Source organism: Trichosurus vulpecula, chromosome 2 (genome assembly GCF_011100635.1).
Source record: "Trichosurus vulpecula isolate mTriVul1 chromosome 2, mTriVul1.pri, whole genome shotgun sequence".
NCBI lineage: Eukaryota > Metazoa > Chordata > Mammalia > Diprotodontia > Phalangeridae > Trichosurus > Trichosurus vulpecula.
This window is the reverse complement of record NC_050574.1, coordinates 202609035-202634138: the sequence shown is the minus strand read 5'-3', so window position 1 is coordinate 202634138 and position 25104 is coordinate 202609035.

The window sequence follows — 25104 nt, the reverse complement described above, 5'->3', positions numbered from 1 at the left end:
GCAAGAGCCTTTCCAGCATCCTCCTAGCTGCTAAGTGTCTTCTCTTCTAAAACTATCTTGTTAACTATTTCATATATTTCTTGTATGTACCTATTACATGAATGTTGTTTCCCTCATCAGTATGTGAGTATCTTGAGGCCAGGGACAGCTTTTTGACTTTTTCAGTGCTTAGCCCAGTTTCTAGAAAACGGTAGGCACTTAGCTGTGCTTGTCATAAAGGATTGCTCTATGATAGAGGTTAGAGGAAAAAGGATATAGTAAGAAATATAGATGGTATGAAAATAAAAGATATCCCAAAAAAAAATTTTTTAAAAAAGATCAATCCTCCCTATAGTATACATATTGGGTCCCTTTCCCTCCAAACACACTCAAGGTAGATCTTACACATAGATAGACTTCCATCAAATAAGGTTGTCTGTCTATTTCTATGTAGGTATGTCTTGTTCAATGTAAAGTATTTTGCAAACCTTAAAGCACTATATGAATTCTAGTTGTTACTATAATTACTTTAATTATTAATGATCATGAAGAAAGGCCCTGGACCTCCTTCCTTCTCCCATCCCAGATGATCTTTCCTATCCAAGTGTTTGCACTATACAAAACTTTGTCATGAGACGTTAATCCTTTTGCTGCGTGATTTTCATTAAACCCCAGGTGAATTTCTCTCAGCCCCATGGGTAGAACCAGACCTACACAAAATTTTAAGGTAGCATCAGGTAGCTAAACACTCCATGCTGCAATCACCTAACGTGATCTTAGGCAATTTTCAACTAATTGCCACTAAACTGGTAGTGGGTATTACCATCAGGTGAATTCATTTTAATAAAAGACTCAGAGATCTAAAAGGCTTCTAAACACAAAGGAGTATATGATAGAAATTTAGACCACTGACTGATAGAGGATGAAATAGGAAGAAAGGATCTTTCCCTAAATCCTACAAACCATCCAATATAGGCAACCATCTACTCTGCTTTTTTTGTAAGGCTAATGCTATAGATGAAGTAATGATTATTTTCATGGTCACTCTGAAGAATAAAATCCTGTCTGCTTACCTAATTCACTCTATTCTCATTGACTTTAGGTGAGATTATTGTTACAGGTGGTCAACCCACAGCTTCTCCCAAGGCCATTCTCAAGATTATCCTTAGCACCTACACTGAGATAATAGCTACTTCTAAAGCTGTTAAATATTTATCATTAATTACAAGAAACTGTCCAGTACATAGCTCCCATTCAGATATTGGCCATATGTGTTTAAGGTTACTGAGGGTGTCAAATGTGTGCCTAGGCTAAATAGGCCAAAGGATCAATCACAATTTCAGAAAGATTGTCCATAAGTTCATCCATGTCTGTGTTCTGGCCGATTTAGCACTCTTCAAGGACATGTTGAAAATGAGACCTTTGCAGATAAGTCGTATTACAAATGAGGCTTTTTCTTTATATAAGTGGGAGCTTATCAGTCTCAAATCATAGTCTGCCAAAGATACCAGGCTGCTGAAGATAAAAGCTGATGAAGATTGGCTATTGTATCTCATCACAAGTCCAGAGGACCATCAGAGACAGTTGTGCCTTCCTCCATTATCCTGGAATCTGAAGAGCTATGCTATATGCTTCAGTATACCCCCTTTGGATACATAAGTTCTATGCTTTTCAGTGATCTGGAGATAATGCTTACCACATAAAGATCCATTTAAGAAGCATTTGCTGCTAAATATTGGAGAGTAAACAAGAGAGACTGATTACATCTCCAAACTCTGAAATTATCCCCTCAAACTCAGGATAATGGGAAAGTAGAAAAACAATCCAATCCATGGAGAACAAAGAAGATTACAACAAAGAAGAACCAAAATAGCCACTAATAATAAAGAAAAGCCCTCATGTTCAGGACTGGAAAATATCTGCTTTAATTCTCTCTAGCAAATCTGTCCTTTCTTGACAATATGTTCCAGCTTTCTTTTAAATGAAATGTTTCTAGAAGTAACTCCTTTCAGTAGGACTCCTTAGAATGCTCCATTCTTTCTTAATGTGGATTCCCTCTCCTCAAATTATCCTTTTTTGTTTTCTCTAAGTAGCTGATTTTTTAACTGCCCACTATGAGGGATTTTTTTAACCATCCCAGAATCTCCCTAAATTTGGAATATTTTGACACTTTTCACTTAGTAGAAATTTCCCTCACTGTCATCAATGCAGTTTTTTTTTTCTTTCCTCTGAACTAAAAGTGAATTTACCATTTGTTATCCTCAGTCATGGTGCTAAAATGATTTATGTCCTCTTATAGCTCATTGAATCAGTCTTTGTATGTTTGCTTTCCTTTCTAATTTAGTATAATTTGCAAGTCTGAAAATTTCCTTTCCAAACCATCAATCCGCTCATTCTTACAGATGATAATAAGTCAGCCCCCTAAACGTTCACTTTTTTATTTTTAAAGAAATATATAAGGAGATCAGTTTCTCTTCTATTCCTATCTTGTGTTTCTAGTTCAAAAATATTCTCTAAAGAAAAGACTCTCATCAGTATGAGCTAAATATATAGTTAAGATTCTTTTTTCCTTTAAATACTATGTGAACCTTTTGAAAGTTTACATAAGTCCCTACAATTCTTATCTCTTACAAGTTCCTTTTTTAATTTTTCAAAATGTATCTCAGTTTTGTAGATCTTGAATTATCTTTCCGGTTTTACAGTTGCCTATGGAAAATAATGACTTCTTTCAGGCTGACATTTAGGGGTTTATTATTTTCCCCTTTGATATAGTGCTTAATGCTCATTAAAACTAAAATAAGCTAGCTGAGGAGAAAATAAGCTGCCTTAAAATTTCCTGGAATGAATAATATAACAGAGCCTCTTCCTTTCCTCCTAGCTCAAAGGATTCTTAACCAATTTCACATTCCTTCAAAGCATGCTTTTAAAAGTTTAATACTAGATTTGAGGCTTTTTACCTTTCAAAGATGTGCTAATGCAACAAGAAAATCTGATTGCTCTATTAAGCTTTCTCCTCAGACCAAAGTCAATTCATCCTACCCTACCCGCTCAGTCTTATTTTCCATATTCATTCTTTAGAATAGCCAATCTAAAAATCCCCTCAAAAAATCACAAGTGATTGTCAGGAAGCAAAAAGCCCCTTAACATTTTTAGGGGGCAAATGTAACTGTGTTTTCCTGAGGTGATTCTTCAGGGGTTCCAATATTGAAGTAACCAAAAATACTTTGAGATTAATGTTTAAATAGTTCTTTAGATGGGGGGGGGGCATCCCAAAATTCCTTTCTGCTCCTAGCTTAGCTTGGCACCAGTTTCATTTCTATGTACTATATATGCTGCTTGCTTCCATTCAAGCCAGCTGTCCTCCCTTCCACAGTTACCTTGGCCTGGAGCTATAGCTTGACAAGGACTCTGCCAGGGCTCCTAAAAGTATTTGGTTTTATGTAAACCTTTAAATCATCACCTGCTAACTATGCAACCTATTAAGAATGCATCCTGTCATATTGAAAGGTAATGGCAGTTTTATATCACATCTTACAGGTGGACAGCTATTTATTAATACAATATTATAGCCAGTTCTAGTAAATGAATTATGTTTTTTCTCTCCATCATAAAATTTTAATTTCTGTTCAAATAATTGAAACCTGGTTTCCTGGGACAAGAAAGAAACCCGTCTTTCTTTTTCATTTAACTCAAGAGAATTTGACAAGTTTTTATTAAGCATTTACTATGCCACAGACCCCATGCTATGAGCTAGGCATTCAAGGACCACAATCAAATAATCTTTGCCTTTAAGATGCTTACATTCTACTGGGGGAAACAACAGATTAATAGACAAATAAATGTAATTGCTCATCTTCTAAGGCAAACTATTATACATCTTTCCACTGAGACTTCAATTTCTACCAGATCTATCACTAAAAGTTCTCTCACCTGAGTTAAAAATGACTAGTAGAGAGGGGCAAAGTGTAGCTGGTGGCAAGGGCACAGAGGAATATATGACTCAGGTGCAATTTTTCTCTGTGAGGGAATGGCCCAGCCCCCCGTGAGTATTACCTAGGATGCCCATGATAGGTTGTAGGCACCCCCATAAAAGCATAACCATGGTTTTCAGACCCTGGCATTGGTGGCTAAGATAAGGCACAGGAAGATGGGGGAATATAGTTAGGCCTTGGAGGAGCAGTTACATTGTGGAAGAAAAAAGTGCACCCTCACCCAGATAGCAACATCCTGACGACAAAGCTCTGATCCTCCTGCCCTACTTGATAATCTTATTTTGGCCACCTGTCTTTCAATCATGACTGTATTTAGTTTTAAAAGAGAAATGACTCATATGTGTTCCTGTGTTGTGCTTACCCTGCCCATTGTCCTTTCCCCAGCATTTTCCACTCCTTTGTCCTTCCTCCAGTTTCAGGTTCTGCTATGTCTTTCTTATTCCACCAGGTGCTTCACCCAATTCTGTTTGGAGTGCCAGCTTGACTGGAGAGATAGCAAAGTTGTCTAGACTAGTTTTAATATCTGATAACTCTCAATGCTAGTCCTATCGTTCATCAGTTTGGATGATAGATCCCCACCCCCACCATCCACCTTTTTCCCCAAAACTGGGGTAAAATATGCAGTCATAGAAAGGGACATCCAGGACTTTCCTACTATACTTAAACAGCAACAGATACAGAGATGAGAATAGACTAACTCTGGCTTGATTCAGACTAGAAAGGGGCCAGCTAGGTGGTACAATGAATAGAGCACCAGACCTGGAGTCAGGAAGATCTGAGTTCAAAACGAGCCTAAGCTAATATCATGTGGTCCTGGGCAAGCCACTTAACCTCCGCCTCAGTTTTCTTATCTGTAAAATGAAGATAATAACACCTACCTCCCAGAGCTGTTGTGAGGATAAAATGAGATAATAATCATAAAATGTCTAGCATATAATAAACACTCTGTAAATCTTAGTTATTATTAGCTATTAAAAGACCAAGAGACTGGGGCAAAACCAAATTAGGTTGCCTTACCTTAAGTGCACTTCCATTGCCTAGGAATTGCACGTGATGATCTCAGAGGCTCTTTCTAACGCCAAGGTTTTATGATTTTTCCTCTATATCAAAATTTCAGATAAAAGAGGGAAAGAAATAAGCATTTATTAAGCACCTACAGATAACAGCAAGAGCAGCAGTGCTTACTACGCACCGGGCACTGTGCTAAGTGCTTTACAATGAGGATCTCACTTGATTCTTACAACAACTCTGGGAGGCAGGTGCTATTTTTATTCCCATTTTACAGATGAGGAAACTGAGGCATAATGAAGTGAAATTATTTGCCCCAAGGTCACATAGTAAGTATCTGAGGCCAGATTTGAACCCAGGTCCTCCTGATTCCAGGCTCTGTGCTCTATCTAGCTATGATTGAAAGGAAAGAGACAGGCAGAGACAAAGACAGACAGAATATGGTATGATAGAAAGAACCCTGGATCAGATGCCAAAGACCTGAATTATGGGATGGATTCTGCTACTCTAGCCACTGAACTTCATGTGTCACTTAATTTCTCCCAGCCTCAGTATCCTCATTTGTAAAATAAGAATAAATAATATCCTTCCCACCTACTTTCCAGAGTTAGTGATAGGATCAAACGAGGAATACTATATGAAAGTGCTGAGTAAAGTATCTGGCAGCCCTCTCTAATCAATCTTTAAGTGTCCTTTTCGACAGCCATTTGATACAGAGATTGTGAGACTTTCTCCCTAATGTGGCGCCAACTCTGGTTTTCCATGCTTGTGAAATATTCAGAGAAGATCACAGTAATGAGTAATGTGCTAGAAGGGAGGCCTGGAAAATCACCAGGAAGCTTCAGATGGCACTGAATGTGACAATTCAGAGGCTTAAGAAAATTAGTCAGTGAGCATGTTTCACCTGTGCCTGTTTGAGTTGGCTACTATTCAATTGAGGCACACTTTTGGATGGAAATTTGAATCTATAAAACCCCAGTTTCCTTATAGATCATTTTTTTTTCTATCATGCACCAGTAAGATCTTTTATGTTCCTTTGTTCTGGAAGTCTAAAGCTTTGATTTCTACTCCTTCCGGGCTTAGCTTTTGCTTGCTGGTTAAAAAGGTGGAGCCATGACATGTTGAGGGAAAGTTTTTCCTTTATTCAAGGCTGTATTTTATATCAGTCACATCTTAGAGGCTGTGAAAGTTTGTTTTTTGTTTTTGTTTTTATTAAGCATAAACAGTGAAAGTGCCTAGTGATACTATAACTTTCTGGTCTCTTCCACTTCACTGAACATCCTGTTCAGTCTCTTAGCTAACCTAACAGTAAATAGGCTCTCATCTTTCCAAGCACATCCCTTTCCATCTCCAGCTACCTCACATTCAACATCTGCTGTTTATTTAAGACACAGGAAATTGCCTCTTGGGAGAGATCATTATTCAAAGACATGTAAATAACCATCCCTTCGGGAAGAATTACCTGAATCCATGTAAAATTATGGGCTTGATGTTTTAAAGAAGAAAAATATTGAAAAGGAGGATGGAAAACATCCTTACTCAATGTCCTCATCCATGCTCATGCCAAGAGCAAAGCCAGCATCAGTACCAAAAGGGAGCTTTGTTAGCATGGTAATTAGGTAAACCCCACGTAGCCACAGAGGCTCCAGACAAAGATGTTTCATGGATAATTACGCTACCAATTAATGTATTGAAGTGGTATTTAGCCTATGGTGTTTGAAGAGATGGAAAGGAAAGTTTAATTGCTGGTTGATGTAAGACTGGCCACCATGCTGATATCTCTGTCAATTCGGATTATCTTCATTTGTAAAATAAGGGGGTTGGACTAGAAGATCTTGAAGGTCCCTTCCACCTCTAAGTCTATGGTCCTATTATTTTAGAATGAATCAGAGGAATGGATCTGAGTCCTACTTCAAGGATTACTCCCTTCAAGGAAGGAAAAGGACTTTTATAAGATTGTGGGGTACTATAAAGCCTTCCCTTCTGTGGGTGTTCTATGTGCCTTTTCTGATGTTCTGATCTGATGGAAAGGCAGGCAGTAGCAAAGGGAGTTGGATGAGGAAGAAGCATTCAGGCATGTAGTAATTATATGTCTATCTCTCCCTTCTAGGCATTTTATAAACTGACTATGCTTGGTACTTGGACTCAGAGGAGTTGACAGTCAACTTTCTTGGAGGTGATTCAGAAACAGTTCAGGTTGCATATCTGACCAAGCAAGCTGATACTTCTCTAGATATTTCCAGAGGCATTCCTAAGGGCATCTTGCACAGCAGTTCTACCTGTTAGGAAACTAGCATTTATTAAGCACCTATTATGTACCAGACACTGCGCCAAGCAGTCCCAATTGAAACTGCTTCCTCTAACCCTGTTGCTCTGCAAGACTTTGCGCAAGGTATTCAGAGTCTGGGAGAAACTGCATCTGACTTGTAAGTGGTGACCACTCTGGTGGTATTTCAGTAAAAGCAACTCAGCGAGTTCATAGCTGCAACCCTTCCTGTGCCTTAAAGTGCCGCAATAAGCCTCCCTAAGGATTTCCATTCACATTTAAATGGCCCCAAACAGCAGTGGCAGCTGTAGTCTAATACTTTATCTGTTGAGCTACCCAGCTGCTTCAATATACAAATAGAGACAGAGATGGATACACAGATAGATAGATAGACAGACAGATAGAATATATGATTGATATGATATGTATGGTATGTAGGCATGGATAGAGTTATATAAAATTCTTGACCTAATTCCCAACCTTTTTAGTAATTTCTTGTTTTTTGTAAAGTAGCCTGATGTAAAAAAAATACAATTTGAGTTAATTTCAAAATTTTATATTTTTGAAATAAATACTAAATTGGTGTTATTATGTTTGGAGTTAATTCTATATGTAGATATGCATATATACATACATACAAAACATGTATACATATCCAGGGTGTGTCAAAAGTATCAGATCAGTTTTTACCTTTGAATGCTTAAAATCACATTAAGACTTTGGGACACCCTGTATATATATGTGTGTGTGTGCATAGTATGTACACATGCATAAACATATACATGTACATATGTGTATAAAACATTTGCATGTTCATAACTACATGGTAAAGATGAGAACAACCATGAAGATGATGATGATGATGATGACAATGATGGAGCCTATTCCCCTGAAACACAAATATTGGGATTTTAAAAGAACATTCTTTAAAAATAAAGTCTTTCCTTCTTCACAAACATCAAAAAATTAAGTGCAATAGGCATTTTTATCTCTTCCACAATGTACCTCCTCTCAAAAAGTCAAGAGGAATTTAAGTCCCTATACTTCTCAAAATGGAGGAGTGGAAGGACAGGGGTAGGGGCTGGAGGAGGCTTACTGAACACAGTTCAGAGTGAAGATGGTAAGCCAAAGAGACAAACTGGGCATAAAAAAAGGAAGTAACAGTGAAATCAGAAAGTAAGGGGGACTATTTAGATGAAGTCAGAATCCCACTTTTTTTAGTATTTCTCTTCTTTTTCAGTACAAATGTAAATATATTTCATTTATTAAATCCCAAATCAGAAATTCAGTATGTTCTATGAACATCTCAATAATTTAAAACTGATAGTAATTTGGCTCAGGGACTGTTTTCTAAAACACTGTGAAGAATCCTGATATAACACTATGCTGTAATCGCACCATGGGTGGAAATTCAATCTTAATGCATGAATTTCTATCAATATTGCATAGCTAACAATCATGGCTGAGACTAGTAGCTGTATCAAGTATTACAAGGATCATTAAGCCTCTATCACATTCTTGGAGCATAATTGTGTTTATTTTTTTTTAAGAAAATGTGAACATATTTTATGGAGAAGATTACAACATATGTCAAAGAAAAAATGGGGAAAAAACAGAGAAAATGCCAAGTTTCTTCTAGACTCAGATCTTCCCTGGTCCACACATCTTCCCAGAAAATGTTACTCATCTATAATGAATGTAAATGCCTACATAATTAACTATATCATGATTAAATTTCTTTTTTTCAAGTTTTCTTGATTCCTTTTGTTTTTTCTATCACAGTGATTTCCAAATATACCTTTCTCCCATTTCCAATCTCAGAGAGCCTCTTATTGTAATATGAGTGAAAAAAACAGTTAAATAAAACCAGACGTACACCCAGATCTTGTCTGAGGGTGTATGTAGCATTTTGCTGCCATAGTCCTCCATCTCCTTAACAAAAAGAAGGAAATACATTTGCTCATCTCTTATCTAGAACCAAAATTAGTTATTGTAATTACACATTACTCATTATCATTCTTTTTCTTTGCAATGTTATAGTAATTATGTAAATTATTTTGCTAATTCTTACTTTACTGTGTAAGTTCATCCAAGTTTTTCCATGCTTCTCTGAATGCTTCATATATTTTATTTATTTATCATAACACAATACTATTATATTATGTTCATATACCACAATTTGTTAAGGTTTGGAGGTAAGGAGAATGGTTGGAAGCTTTTTATTTTGCAGTTGTGATTTCAATGGTATAGAGTACTATCTGGTGTGGATATTCCCACACCACTGTAGATTTGCAACTCCTTTGTAATTTATAGTTTTAATATAGTATATTTAGAGAGTTGCCTGGAGCACCTAGAGGTCAAATACTTGTCTGTGCTCACACAGAGAGTATATGTTATAGATAGAACTTAAACTCAGGACTTCCAGACTCTAAGACTGGTGTCTATCCATAAAGCCTCTTCTCATACTTTATTTTGTTCTTCTACCAACACTTGTTCCAAAGCAAACTATAATCAGACCAATAAACTATCTCAATTTTCTGCCAGGTCATCCTGGCCTCCAAAATCTGAAGGCTTTCAAAGAGTAAGAGGATGGAACAGGGAGCCAGGAAGAAAGAAAGATCCAGAGATAAGAGAAAACAAGACTCTGGAAGGGGTCCCTGGATGTAAGCAGAACTTATATTAATTCAACAATTATTCACTAAGCAGTACAAAGGACTATTTCAGATTCTGAATAAGAAAAAGGCGCTGGTCATGTTCTCAAGAAGCTTGAGACTTACGGCAGAGAACTAGAGATTATTAACATATGTGAAGCTGGAAAGTATATTAAAGGCCATATAGTCCAACTTGTCACTTTAAAGATAAGGAAACTGAGGACCAGTGCACTTTAAATAACTTGCCCGCAGTCACACATCACAAATGGAAGAACTGGGATTGAACCCAGGGGTATTTGAATCCCTCTGATTCCAAATCTAGTGCTCCTTACATCATACCAGGTTTCTATCTTCAGTCATGCATACTGTGTACACAGAGACATGTAAATTTCTCAAATACTCAAATTTATCTCTGAATTAATAAGTATCTAGCAATGAATACATCACTCCATGAACTCCGATCCATCCCCTATGACTCATCCATCTACCCCATAAGTTCTCCACAAAGGATCCACCCAATGGCTGGAGGACCTTTTTAAAATTTCTACAAACATTAAGAGAATTCAAGTAGAGCACAATGACTGTCCATTGTTATATCTTGCTTCCACCACATGACCAGTAGATTTTTATTTTCAATCGTGTATTTATTTACATCTCTGGTGATGTATCTCCTTAATAATTCCTTGTTTGTAATGTGATACAGCCTACTTGGCCCTTCCACATATCTCTTCCCAGGCCAGAAACCAAGCTTTGCAAGATTTAACCCTTTCATGCCTGGAATTCCCACCATAAGGCTCTGCTGTGCTGATAGGTAGTTGTTTCAATTGCCCCTTCCATCTGAGGCTGACTCTAGCCATTGCTCTCCCCAGATATCTCACCAGCCACCATGCCATGGCTCATATACCCTTTGTTGTATTCTTCCCTTTCCAATTCTGGAATCATAATCAAATCAGCTCTGTCAGAATTGAGATGTATGTTTTTAGACATAGCCACTGTTTAGATTTGTTTTAACTATGCTTATTAGTTACAAGACTTTTTGTTTATTTTATTTTCTTTATCTTAGTTCAAGGAGTCAAAGGGGAGGAAGGTTTAGCAATAGTGATGCCAAAAAAATTTGAAAAATACATAGAAGAGAATAGAAGTTCAGAAGGAAGCAAAGTCAAGCAGGACAGTTTTGAAAATACCTATATGATATATGTAAAAGTTTTATTTTTTTAAGCAAGTGGTAGGAAATGAAGATGCACAGTTTCCTGTAGAATTTTCTATTAGTGTTCTGCTATGTGAATGTTAATGGTCTTTTTTGATTGTTTGGTGTTTTAAATTCATAGAAAAAAGTTAAAAGGGAAAAAAATCCTAGACTGGTAATCAAGAAATTTTGCTACTCAAAAACATCCATTGGAAGGAGGAGAGATGTGAGGCAGGGAGAAGAGTTTAAAAGTTATTACTTTAGTTCATCTGAGATGCACCAAAGGTCTGAACTAGGATAATTGCGGTAGCCGTGGAAAGGAGGGAATAGGTATAAGAAGCATTCCAGAGGTAAAATCATCAGCATTGGCAACTTATTGAATATGTGGGGGTCAAGGAAGAGGTAAAAACCAAAGATGAAAGATGACTCCGAAGTCATGAGCCTGGGAGACTGGACTGTATGTAATATCATTAACAAACATAGGAAGGCAGGAGGAGGAGCTGGTTTGAGGATGATAACATTTATTTTTAGTTTTATTGATGTCCTTTGTTTCTTATATCACAATCATTTGCCAACATTGCCCTTAAGACCCCATCTCACCACCAGACTGAAGAAAAACAATCAAGCAAAATCAGTCCCCCAAAAGACTATATCTGTAAGTATAGGCGCTACTCCATAGCCATGAACTTCCTTTTTTTTCTACAGAGAGGAGGAAAATGTGCTTCATTATCTGTTCTTTAGAACCAAAATTGCAATAAATCTGAATGTGGCTATTGGTTTAGCTGCTTATGTTTGTTTTCTGAAAGAAAAAGAAAGAGAAAAGGAGAGAGGGAGGGAGGGAGGGGAAGAGGAGGGGGAGACAGAGAGAATTTAGAAATCACTATAGTGCTTTACAAATAATATTTCATTTGATCCTTACAGGAGAGAGATGCTATTATTACTATCCCTATTTTACAGATGAGTAAACTGAGGTAGACAGAGGTTAAGTGACTTGACCAGAGTCATACAGCTAATAAGTGTCTGAGCATGAATTTTTTAGATAGTTTTTTTATTTTACCAGAACACAAATACAAAATAGAAAACAGAAAAAAGAAACAAAAATATATCATAAACTTAAATACTGAAACTTAAATGTAAAGTAAGAAAGAAAAAAAAGCATGTCATGTGCATAGCAGAACATAGGAGAGGATTCAAAATATGTAACAATAAATCTTCATTTCAAGAAAGCCTGTGTGATAAATAATACACGTTGTGTTGAGAATTGTCCATCTTTTCTTTGCTTCCTTGTGTTTTCTTTTGTTCTCTGCTGTGCATTTTTAACTTTGTTCTTTTCCCTCCCCCCGACCCCCAGAAGGCTACAATATAATTTAGATATTTCTTGATATATACATAGACATACAGATATATACATACACTTATACATACATACATGCATATATAGACATATACTTTCCCAAACATAATCTACTCCTGATCTTTGTTTTTTATGTTTGTACATATCTTTCATTTCCTATCCTTCCTGCCTCCTCTACTTTACTTCTACCAGATACCTTGCCCTCCTATTATTTGACTACCCCCCTCCTCCACCAACCACCCTGCCCTCCTATTACTTGCCTTCCCCCCTCTAACGATCCTTCCCCATCCCCCCATTCCCATTGATCTAAAATCCCTTTACCTATTCCCTCATTCTCCCCTCTAAAAATCCCTCCCCTGTACTAATCCCTCCCTTGTCCTTTCCCCCCTCACTATACCCCTACCATTTTATTTCTTCTAAATTTAGAAGACTTTTATACTCTTCTAAATATATATATGTATTGCTCCTTCTTAAATCCATTCCCAATGAAAGTAGGCCACCAGAACCACCAGCTCTCCTCCCTATCTAAATCCTCTGTATCCTTTCTTCTTCTTGCACATCTTTAGTATAAAATAGTTACTGTTTTTAGTTGTTTCTAAATGGTTTTACTTTTTACATTCTTATCACACTCAGGTTTATCCCTCTCTTTCTTATGAGCTCAACAATTATTAATAAGAATGTTAGACATACGTTTTGCATTTTATGTTATATAAAAGGTAAGCAGTCTGATCTTGTAAATCCCTTATAGTCAGTCTTTGGTGTGTACCTTATGTATCTCTTGGTTCTTGTATGTCGAATCTTCTATTAAGTTGAGGATTTATTTTACAAAGTTTTGAAAGTCAGAGGGTTTGTCAAATGTCCATTTTTTTCCATTAAATATAATACTCAAATTTGAAGGGTATGATATTTTTGGTCAGAGTCCCAGGTCTTTTGCTCTTCAATATATTGTGTTCCAAGACCTGCGGTCCTTTAGAGTCTCTGCTGCTAGGTCTTGTGTAATTCTAATTGTGGCACCATCATATTTGAATTGTTTTAATCTTGATGCTTTTAGTATTTTATCCTTGAGCTGGGGGTTCTGAAATTTGACTATAGTATTCCTATGAGTTTTCCTCATAGGATCTCTTTTAAGTGGTGTTCGATGGATTTTTTTTCTATTTCTACTTCCCTGCCTTGTTCTAATGCTTCAGGACAATTTTCTTTAATTATTTCTTGTGTTATTGTATCAAGATTCTTTTTTTGATCATAACTTTCAGTTACTCCAATTATTTTTATATTTTCTCTTCTTAATCTATTCTCCAAATCTGTTGTTTTTCTTACAAGATGTTTTTCTTACTTTCTCTTCTATTTTTTTCATTATTCATGTTTTGTTTAATTATTTCTTGTTCTCTTGTAATTTCACTGACTTCACTTTGCCCAATTCTAATTTTCAAGGTGTCATTTTCCTCCTTGAGACTCTGGATCTCCTTTTCTAATTGGTTGATTTTCCTTTCATGACCTTCTTGTTTTTCTTGGATTATTTTCTTTTCTTTTTTTTTTTCCTCCATCTCTCATTTGATTTTTAAAGTCTTTTTTAAGATCTTCTATAAATTCTTTTTGGGCAGGTGACCATTTGACATTGCTCTTCGGGGGTTTCTTTACTTCAATATCCTCCTCTGAGGATGAACCCCAGTCATCTCTATTCCCATAATAGGTTTCTATAGTTGGATTGTTTCTCCTTTGCCTGTGCATTTTTTTTGTAGTAACAACTTTTTATAATCTCCCCTAGCCCTGGGCTATGGGTACTGGTGCCTCTTGCCCCAGATCTTTAGTTCTCTCCTCTAGCCTGGAACAAACTCCAAGCTTCTGTAAGTGTCCACAGCCAGGGGCTCTTTACTCCACTGCTTGGCACTCAACGGGCATGTGCTGGTTCCTTCTCGCCCCCACTGCTCTTCGGAGCACAGCTGAATCTGGCGTTCCTTGTCAACAGAGGTTCCCGCAGTCTTCCTGGGCTTAAACGCACGACTCCCCTCACTATCCCGGGGTGAAAAGTTCCAGTGGCTGGGGCTGGCCTCTCAAACCAACTAACCCCGGGGCTTGCCACTAGTTGTTTAAATGGCTTCCCGGCTTATTGTTAAAACAGAGCTAGCCTGGAGGTGTTTACTCCTTGTGGAGGACCAAAATTAGTCCTGGGGTTTCTCTTCATATCTTCTCAAACCGTCCGAGGAAAACTCAGGTTATGCCCCTATTTTTCTTTGTCTCCACCCACATTTTGTTTGCTCTAAGGTGCTATGTTAACTCTTTTTGGGGGGAAAATCTTGAGAGCTTGGAATTTTCTGACCTACTCTACCATCTTCCCAGAATCCTCTCGCCCTGAGAATGAATTTTAACTCATCTTCCTAATTCTAGGTACACCAAGCACTTTCCCTACTGGACATCTAGCTGCCACCAGAAGGGGAGAGAGAAAAGGAGGAAGAAGGAGAACAGTATATTCCTGGGTGAATGAAAAGCCCAAAAGACAGGGTTTCTGAGTAATTAATAATCAATTTATCAATTAGGCTAGCGGATAATCAATAATTGATCATCAAAGGTTTCTCTTGGTAACCAAAAACAAAACCATGGACGTCACTGAATGATTTAATACCTTGGAAAAGGTGAAGTGAAAGTGAAAATCAGCCCTTATTGGTGAACAATTAATGAGGGGGTGGGCACACTAATGAGGAAGTGGGCTAAAAGTCTTCAGCTCCTCCTGCTGAGAACATGGCTTGATTATGAGACTCATCTGTCTCCAGCAACCTGGACAAAGGAATCCATCTCTACCCAGCCCACTCTGGTTGGTTTTCTCCTTCCTGAGTTGCATTACCTTAAAGTTCAATGGAGGGATACAAGGATAGGAGTTTAATGCTTTTGAGCTGGAATTCATCTAGATTAGATTCTGTTTAGTCTAAACAGAAGAAAGGTCTTCCAGTTGGGTGGGATCCAGCTGAAGATCCAGCCTCATGTTCCAGGAGGATTTGGGCAATCTCATCTATCAGCAATAACCTTCTGTAACCAGAATGGCCTTTGTTTTCTTTTAGTGACTCAATTTATCTCAGTGAGCTTTACTAGGTGCTAAGCCCTGGGCCCAAACCCCATTAGGTGTTAACTGTAATCCATGTGGATGTGAACCTCCCAGGGTCCTAAGGGGAGGGGCCAACTCAAGAACCAATCACCAGAGCCTGAGCTCTGGTGATTCAAATGAAGTTTGATGTCTGAAGCCCTATAAGAAGGGAGGACAGAGCCATTTGTGCGGGGCTCCCAAGATAGTGTTGATGAGCAGGTTCTGGGCAGCTGTAGCTAAGGAGCCCTCCAGCTTGTAAACCTGGATGCTGAAACTTTGTTGAACTCTGGTAACTATGTGTTGGGATTTGAATCAGACAAAGTCTGTTGATGTTTGAAATTTGCTTGCAAATTCAAAGTTCAGGGTGCTGGCTTTTTCCCCTGAACTAACTGAATGCTGTTTGTATGTTGAATTAAAAGTAAGCTTGTCAACCCCTTCACTTTGCTTTCCTTAATTAAGCAGATCAAAAGAACCTGTGCTGTTGGCAGCTTTCTGGGTGCTGGCTGTGGGTGAGTCTTATACCCCCACAGAAGCTGCTAGCCAGGTTGTTGAAACATATGGCGTAGTCCGCAGGATCTGGCTTTAACAAGGAAGCATGGCATGTTGGGGTACTGGGTTGGTTGAATGTTTCCCAGTTTTTGGATTGCTCTTTCTACTTGGAGTGGCTATGGTTCTGTGCAGCCTCAGGAGCAACAAAGTCCTGAAGGAAAACAGACCAGTGGAAGTGCTGGGCATGGTTTCCCAGGGACCCAGAACAGGAGATAATCCCTTCTTCCCAGGGCTTAAGCTGATAAGCCTGGCCCTGGAGGACTGTGCTGAAAGGGTGAAAGTCTTGAGATTATATTGTATATGGAGTTTTGAAACAGGAGTGGAGAATGGCCTTGGAGAGTTGGAGAATGGCCTTCCTACAGATTTGGCAGGAGGGGCTGGTGAGGAGAAAGAAGAAGCAGACAGCGGCTGCCAAAATATTGATCCAAGAGACTGCCTGCATGAGAACTGTGGAAAGGTGAGAGCAGTGAGCTGCTTTTCCAGCTGACTTTGGTGAGGTGAGCAAAAAGATAGGGAACCACCTACATCAGGATTCCAGAAGAAGCCAGGTGAGGTCAGCTGGAGTTGGAACCCAGGAGCCTGAAATCCAGCGCTGGGGCAAGATGAGAACTTCGCAGCAAGGCGCTTATTCTGCCTTTTTTGGTCCCTTCAGCTTGGGCTGCTGGGGATCCAGGAGGGTAGCATGGATTTGTTTTTGTTGGGGTGGGGGAAGTGCCTTGGACCCCCAAGGACCCCACCCTGTTGGCTTTATTGCCCAGTGGAACCTCGGGACTTGGAACCGGGGACTGGAACTTAATGGGGAGAACAGACCCTAAAAGAACTTTGTTTGGACTCTTTCTTTGAAATTGGGACTTTGGGTGCCACGTGGAAGCCTGCAATGGCAGTTTAGGGAGGAGACATCCCCAAGACAACTCTATTTGTTTGTTTGTTTGCTTTAGGACTTTACTAACTAAAGCATGCCCATGCCTCAGGGTACTGGGAAAAAGCCTGTGATGGCAGTGTGCTGCTGAAGAAGCACTTTATTTGGACACTTTATGAGCTTAAGAGATTAACTTGCTTTGACCTAGGGGTGGACATTTGAATAGTTAACAATTATTTTGGGAATGATTGATTGAGAAATTATCTTGCTGGGACCTAGGGGTGGGTCACATTTGAATTGTAAACCAATATTTGGGAATGTCACTGAATGATATGTTTTGCTTTATTATGAATAATATGTTTTAGTTTCCTTTGTAATTGGATCACAATATATGTTCTAGGATACATGGCTGATTAGTTTATGTATCCTAGAACAAGGGGTGGAGTGTAACCAGAATGGCCTTTGTTTTCTTTGAGTGACTCAGTTTATCTCAGTGAGCTTTACTAGGTGCTAAGCCCTGGGCCCAAACCCCATTAGGTGTTAACTGTAATCCATGTGGATGTGAACCTCCCAGGGTCCTAAGGGGAGGGGCCAACTCAAGAACCAATCACCAGAGCCTGAGCTCTGGTGATTCAGATGAAGTTTGATGTCTGAAGCCCTATAAGAAGGGAGAGCAGAGCCATTTGTGCAGGGCTCCCGAGATGGTGTTGATGAGCAGGCTCTGGGCAGCTGTAGCTAAGGAGCCCTCCAGCTTGTAAACCTGGATGTTGAAACTTTGTTGAACTCTGGTAACTATGTGTTGGGATTTGAATCAGACTAAGTCTGTTGATGTTTGAAATTTGCTTGCATTTTGTTTTGAAGTTCAGGGTGCTGGTTTTTTCCCCTGAACTAACTGAGTGATATTTGAATGCTGAATTAAAAGTAAGCTTGTCAACCCCTTCACCATGCTTTCCTTAATTAAGCAGATCAGAAGAACCTGTGTTGGCAGCTTTCTGGGTGCTGGCTGTGGGTGAATCTTATACCCCCACAGAAGCTGCCAGCTGGATTGTTAAAACACTTCAGAGACTGATTGACTTACTAGGGCTGGTCCCTAGATGAGGAAATAGGGATGGGGGGAGTTTTAATCCTAATTTAATAATTGGTTATTAATATAATAGAAAAATAATCACTTCTCTTACTCTTTTACGACTCTACTCATCATCCCTATATCTTTCCAAACCAGAGCATTCCTACCTGGCCACCACTCCTCTATATGTGTGGTCTCTACCATTCTCTACCAAGGACAATGTAAGCTCTTTGGAGGCAGGAACAATCTTCACTTTCATATTTGTATTTCCAGCACTTAGGAAAGTAGTTGGCACATAGTAAGCTTTTCCACTCACTAATTCATTTTAATTCATTCATAGTTCTTTGGGTGACCCTCAATTTTAATTCTTCAAAGATTATAGTGCTGAGTCACATAATACTGGAAGAACATTGGTATTTTTTTAAGTGAACAATGTGACAAAAGCTTTCTTGTGTAAACATAGTACCTAGTGTAGAATTCTGCACAGAGGCAGCACTCAATATCTGCCAATGATATAAATAACACATCAGTATCTGACAATGTCTGTCATTCTTGGGTGGTATAACTAATTTGAATGGTATAGATCAGAGAATACCCAGGGATGATGTGGCTTTTCTTCTCCCTTTAGTCATTTAAGAGTCTATATTCTTTGTGGAGTGACAAGAAGTGGAATATCGTTGATGGGGTCTGGTTAAAGGGAGAGGCAAGCAGGGGAACCATAGGCCAAGCGCAGCCTGCTTTGGGTCATGCTGAGCATGATCACTGCCATAGCCAAGGTCCCACCACACCAGCTTGGCATCCCAACAAAATGCCATAATGCCATAAGGAGATGCGGTTCTGTCTTGCCCAGAAAGCCACATCTTGGATAATAGCACACAGGCAGTGATTGAAGGCAAGAAAAATTGTTTTGACTACATTCATGAGAATAACTCAGGAACACCCATAAATGATCAAAAATAAATTAAGCTTAACCTTTTTCTATGAGTAGTAAAAGGGAATATTGGTATTAATTTAAAATATGAAGGACATTTGCATGGTATTATGAACATCAAACAAAACAAAAACAAAAGTCCAGAGTTCATATCTTTTGTGTGTATGTATGCACAGCTAAAGGATGCAGGGGCCTGGAGTCAGGAAGATTTGAGTTTAGCTTTGTCCTTAGACACTTATTAGCTGTGTGACCTTGGGCAAGTCATTTAGCCTGTTTGCCTCAGTTTCTTCAACTGTAAAAAAGGATGATAATAATAATACCTACTTTTCAGGGTTCTTGTGAGGATCAAATGATATAATATTTGTAAAATTGTACAAGCACATTGTAGGTGCTTTATAAATGCTAGCTTTAATTAACAACAAAGACATTTACTTACTCCACCATAGAGAGAACCAAACAGAAAATTCACCCTCCAGTAACAGCCACTGAAAAGTGGATTGCAATTGTATATAAAAGTAACTATGGCTTCTTACAGTCACTGCACTATTGATTTTAGGGGAAAGAGCATTTTAATGTCAAAAAGATCAACATATGCAGTTAATTTCTACATCACATATGTACCATGGGGCACTTTTATCTTGTCTGCATAAGTGTTGGTATGTAAAACCACTACCATCATCACCCCTGCCTACTATGTTCATAATTTGACAGAAGATTACAAAAGCCAGTGGCAAAAATAAACATTTCCACTGCATTTCAATTGAGCTGAGAGCCTGGAATATGTAGCATTTGACTGCAGGCAGGTTAATTAAAGATAGTCCTGGTTAATGGACAGAGCTGGCAGTGTTTGATACCAATCTTCTTGTCCAATAGCATTTAAACCCGTTATTTTTACTTCACGTGGTGTTTTACTGTCTTTCCTTTATATTTTGCAGCTGCTCAAATTAACATTCACAGCTGAAAATTCCAACACTTTAACTTGTAGTTGGGACCACAGCCCAGGAAGGAATCTTGAATGGCTATACACGCAGGCCCACAAAAAGCCTGTCACATTGGGCTGCTTTCTTCTATGAATGATATTTTCCTCAGATGCATTGATATAGTCGTGATTTGATAACTGAGAGTACCCCTTCCACCAGTACAAATCACAAGTCTGACGTGCTTTCTCATCCCAAGCAATTATAGCCTAAAGAATTGCCACAACTCCTCCATGCAGAGTCTATCCAACATGCTGGAGGCCCTTCTCTGGTTCTCTCAGTATCTCAGGAGCCCCAGTGGTTCATGCTGTAGCCATTTGTTGCCTCTCGTTCCAGGTACCTGACCAGTCCCACTCCTTTTTTATTCATACATGTTCTCCCCAATGTCTTTTATACAACTTATTGAATGCAAATATCATTGGTAGCATGCCAAAGCCTACTGGGCTTATTAGTAATAAAAATAATAATAATACCTTACTTGCATAGTGCCATAAGTGTTTAAAAGTGCTCTCACACATATTCTTTTGACTGATCATCAAAATAACCATGTGAGGTACACAGAACAGACACTTATCCATAAATGGATGAGGAAATTGCTGTTCGGTGATTTGCCCCAGGTCACATAATAAGGAAGTAACAAAGCAGGAACTAGAATTGAGGTTTTCTAATAATTTCATTTTTTCAGTCAAACAAAATAAATTTTACTACCATTCTTAACATCTTATTGTTGTGAAATGGAGATTTCTGCTGCATCCATATGACAAATATTTACCTCAATTTTTAGTTTAAATTGAGTAGCAATGCATTTTGAGAAAATTCTACTAAAACAAATCTATCCATCATAAAATTAATACTATTATTGTTATTATTTTAAAAATTATAAATGTGAAAAATAAAAAGTATTTTGTCAACAAATCTGTGCGTACTAAATAAATTTATTGTGTGCTTAAACTGTGATGTTATAAAGTTGTCATAAATGCTTAATTGTATTAAAATAAAATTTGATGTAAGAAAAGTATTTGCATGTATTGTTTTATGATAAGTGGGGAAGAACACAATTTTTTTTCGGGGTGGTGAGATTAAAAAACAGGACACCACTACATAAAATGTGAAAACTAGTGCCCTAGGTAAAATTAAGCCAAGGCCATTAGAAAATGCTGAAATATTCAAATGAAGTTGTGATCTCATTAGTATGATGTTCTGAGCCAGGCTGACTCAGGATAGTTCAGATTCAGGACTGGGATAAAATGAAAGGCTCACAGGCCATCTAGTAGCCAAAAAAAAGGGAGTTTATTTAGCCATAGCAGGGAAAGGACATTCAGCATGGATACAGTATGGATTAAGTTGGGTGCTGCTTCCCTGCCTATATATTTGCTATGGTGGCCTGATGGTCAGAAGTCCTTGACTCCTCAGGTGCTGCCTTTTGCTGTAGGCAACCAGAAAGCCCTCTCAATGGTATTCAACCTTACTCCCTTAGACCAACTAAGTCTCCAGAAGATTTCAATATATTTTCAGGAAGCACTAGCCTAGTGGATCTCTTTATAATAAGCCATACACAGTCCCACCCTTTTCAACTTGCTTGTAGTACTTCACAAAATTAGATAGGCATAATTATTTATCATAGGAAATGTTTATCACATTCCTAAACTAACCATATCAGTTAAACCAGCCAAGATCTAGTACCAGGATCTCATCAAATATGAAAGATATCTTATACATCATGGGATTCCAACATCTAATCTATTGTGAGAACACATAAGTACCTACCCACCCACTCCCAATTCTCTCTGTCAAAATATTGAGAAAATATTCTCAGTGTTTCAGGTCTTTCTTCCTTGAAAAGTTTAAGCAGTCTTGCTTTTTTAGAGGACAATCAAGTTAAGGAGAAGCTGGGATTCCCTGAAACTAAGATTAGAGAGAGGCAACATTTCCTTTGTTTACCAGAGGTAATCACTGGTCTGGGTTATCCATTTTGTAGGATGACTGATGAGGTGAGATTTCACTTCCGCCCTGCAGTGGAATAGTTGCTAGAGACTTCTCTCTTTGCTTTCAGTCAACTCCCAAAGAACCCAGGACTATTGAATCTAGGATTCAACCTTGAGCTCACTACTCATTCATCCAAGATTAAGAAAGAACAAACACAGAAGAGGAAGCACAAAACCAAAGATCAATAGGGGAACAGCCAAGACTGATGATTCCTTCTTATTACAAGGCATTGCTCTGTGGGTTGAGTATAAGGAGGGATGCATTGGGAAATGGTATAAAAATAAAAGATCCAATTTCTTTAAAAAGAAGTCATTCAGGCCAACCTATGCCTGAATAGGAACCCTCTCCACAACGTCTTCAACAAGTAGCCATCCAACCTCCAGATAAAGATCTCTAATAGCTGGGAAATCACTGCTGCCTGAGGCAGACCATTCCATTTTGGGACAACTCTAATTGTGATTATATTTTCATTTTACTGGGTCAAAATATGCCTCTCTTCCTCTTCTAACCACAGCTGCTAGAGCTACCCTCTGAGGCAAACCAGAATAAGTTTAATCTCTCTTATACAGAATAGCATTTTGAATCCTTAAAGACAGCTCTCATGTCCCATCTAATTTTGGGGCCAAATATCCCCATTTTGTTCTTGTGTGACATGATTTCCATTCCCCTCGCTAGTTTGGTTGCTCCCCTCTGTATGCATTCCAGTTTGTCGATGTCTTTCCTAAAATGTGACAGAACTCAACATGATACCCAATATATAGACTAAGCAGAATAAAGTACTGTGGCACTATCATCTCCTTCATCTTGGATATTATTCCCCCACTCATATAGGCTGATTTCCTTAGCTTTTCTAACCACCCTATCATACTGTGGGCTTATAGTCCACTCCAACTCCCAGAGAGTTTTCTATAAAAATTGTTGTCTATCTAGTATTCTTCACAATACTTCCATTAGAGCATAAGGTCCTTGAAAGTATGGACTGTGTGTGGGGGGTGGGAGGGTGATTCCAAATTCTTTTTTTAGCCCTACTTTGTATCCCTAGCACTTTGCTGTGTGCCCAGCACATAGTGAGTGCTTAATAATTCTTTTAAAGACACCAAAACCTGACCCATTCCTACTTTTATAGACTTTTTTAACATCTTACTTCCCCATTCCCATTCCAATGTACTCTGCAATCCAGTAACAATGGCCTCCTTGTTGTTCCTCACACACAATACTTGTCTCCTCACTTAGATATATTTACTTGCTGTCTCCCATGCCTGCAATTCTCTTCATCTCCACCTTGTCACTTCCCTGGCTTCCTTCAAGTCTCACCCATAGTCCCACTTTCAGCAAGAAACCTTTTTTTTAATTTTCCTTAATCTTAATGGCTTCCCTGTGAGAGTACCCCCACTTTATCCTGTATATAGTTTGTTTGTTCATAGTTGTCTGCATGTTTTCTCCCTTGAGAGCAGAAACTATCTTTTGCCATTCTCCCTAGTGCTGACCACTTTCACAGTTGATATTTTGAACTCAAATGTAGGACTTTACGTTTATTCCTATAATATTTTATCTTAGGTAAATTCAGCCTGTAGAGATTCCCTAAGAACCTGATTCCATCTATGAATGTGATAGCCCTCCAACCTTGCTTTGGGTCAACTGCAAATCTTCAAAGAATACCCTCAATTTTTGGATGTATAAATAATTTAAAGTTGCGTATGTACACTTAAAACTCGTGCTACCTAGGCTGTATGTGACTCCGGGGTTGTGGGAAAGACCGTGAAAGAATTTGAGAGAAACCAAAAGAATGAAGAATCTTTGAGTAGCTGGGAAATGGGTTGGGAAATGGCTAAATTAAATATGGTACATGAATGTAATGGAATATTAATTATTAAACTGTAATAATTAGTGAATATGACAAATATAGAAAGCATGGAAAGACATAAATTTACACAAAGTGAAATGAGCAGAATGAGGAAAACAATATATTAAATAATCAACATAAAAAAATCAAAACTGTATGATGTGAAGTTATATCAACCAAACTTGACCCCAAAAAACAGAAATGAAAATGTGCCACCCTCCCTTCTTTGCGTAGGTAGAAGACTATGGATGTAGAATATGGCATGTGATATCAGAAATGGTTAATGAGATTAATTAGATTTGCTGAATTTTTTGCCCCTTTTTTATTTTTTGTTGTAAGGGATGGTTTTGGAAGGTGAGTATTAGGAAGTGAAGATGATAGAAAAAAACAAAAGATATAAATATCTATTAGTCCAGGAAAAAAATAAGAGGGGAATTCTTTGGACAAAGTCCAACAATGATATCCATTCAAGGTTCAAGGAGAGTACTTTCAACTTGAAAGCTAAATGAATAAAACAAGCACAGAGCAACCAAGGCTTATACAGAAAGGACACAAAGGACAGTACTTTTCTAATCAACAAGGGAGTTGAACAAAATAGCTCAACCTTGAATATGGGTATGAATAAAAATAGGTTTCTGAAGGTCAGATTTAGAGGTGGAGATAATTCAGAAGAATTGGACAGTTAGACCAAATCAAATGTTGAGCCTCCGAAGTTGGACTCTATTGATAGCATTGGTGTAGAAATCGAAGTCTCAGGAACTAGATCAACACAACATTACCTGAAGCTGAAAAGTGCTCTTACATTTTCCAGCTCATGCACATCAAAGTTTTATTATCCTTAAAAATTAAACATAAAACATTGCTGCACTGTAAAGTGCCACTGAGTAGGGGGAACAGTGGAGAAATACAGGCTTCTCAGTCACTACTACATTAACTCCAGCCTATGCTAGAGATACAGTAAAAAGATAGATGGAGTGAGGGTTGGTGGGAGTTGTTGCTGATTACCAGGATCTCTGTCTGAATGTATAATCATGAAGTATTGTGCCAATGCATACTAAACTCTTTTTAAGCCTTATTAAGGAATCCTTCCTTTACAAGCATTCTATACACCTTTAATTGTATTTGGATTCCAAATGACATATATCAACATGCAGCCTTTTTTCTTCCCTTGAAAGATGAAAATTTTCCTAGCACCTAGATTCAAAGCAGATTTGTCCAACTTTGCACTGAGATAGAATTCTCACCTCCTGGAAAGGATTTGACCATGATGTTTAGCTGATGTCTGTTTCATTTTTGAATGATCCTCCTTTTTTCCCATTCAAAGGTGTGCTCTGTTACTGCGGGGGAAGAGAGAGTTAAAGGGAAATAGAATTTAGGGAAG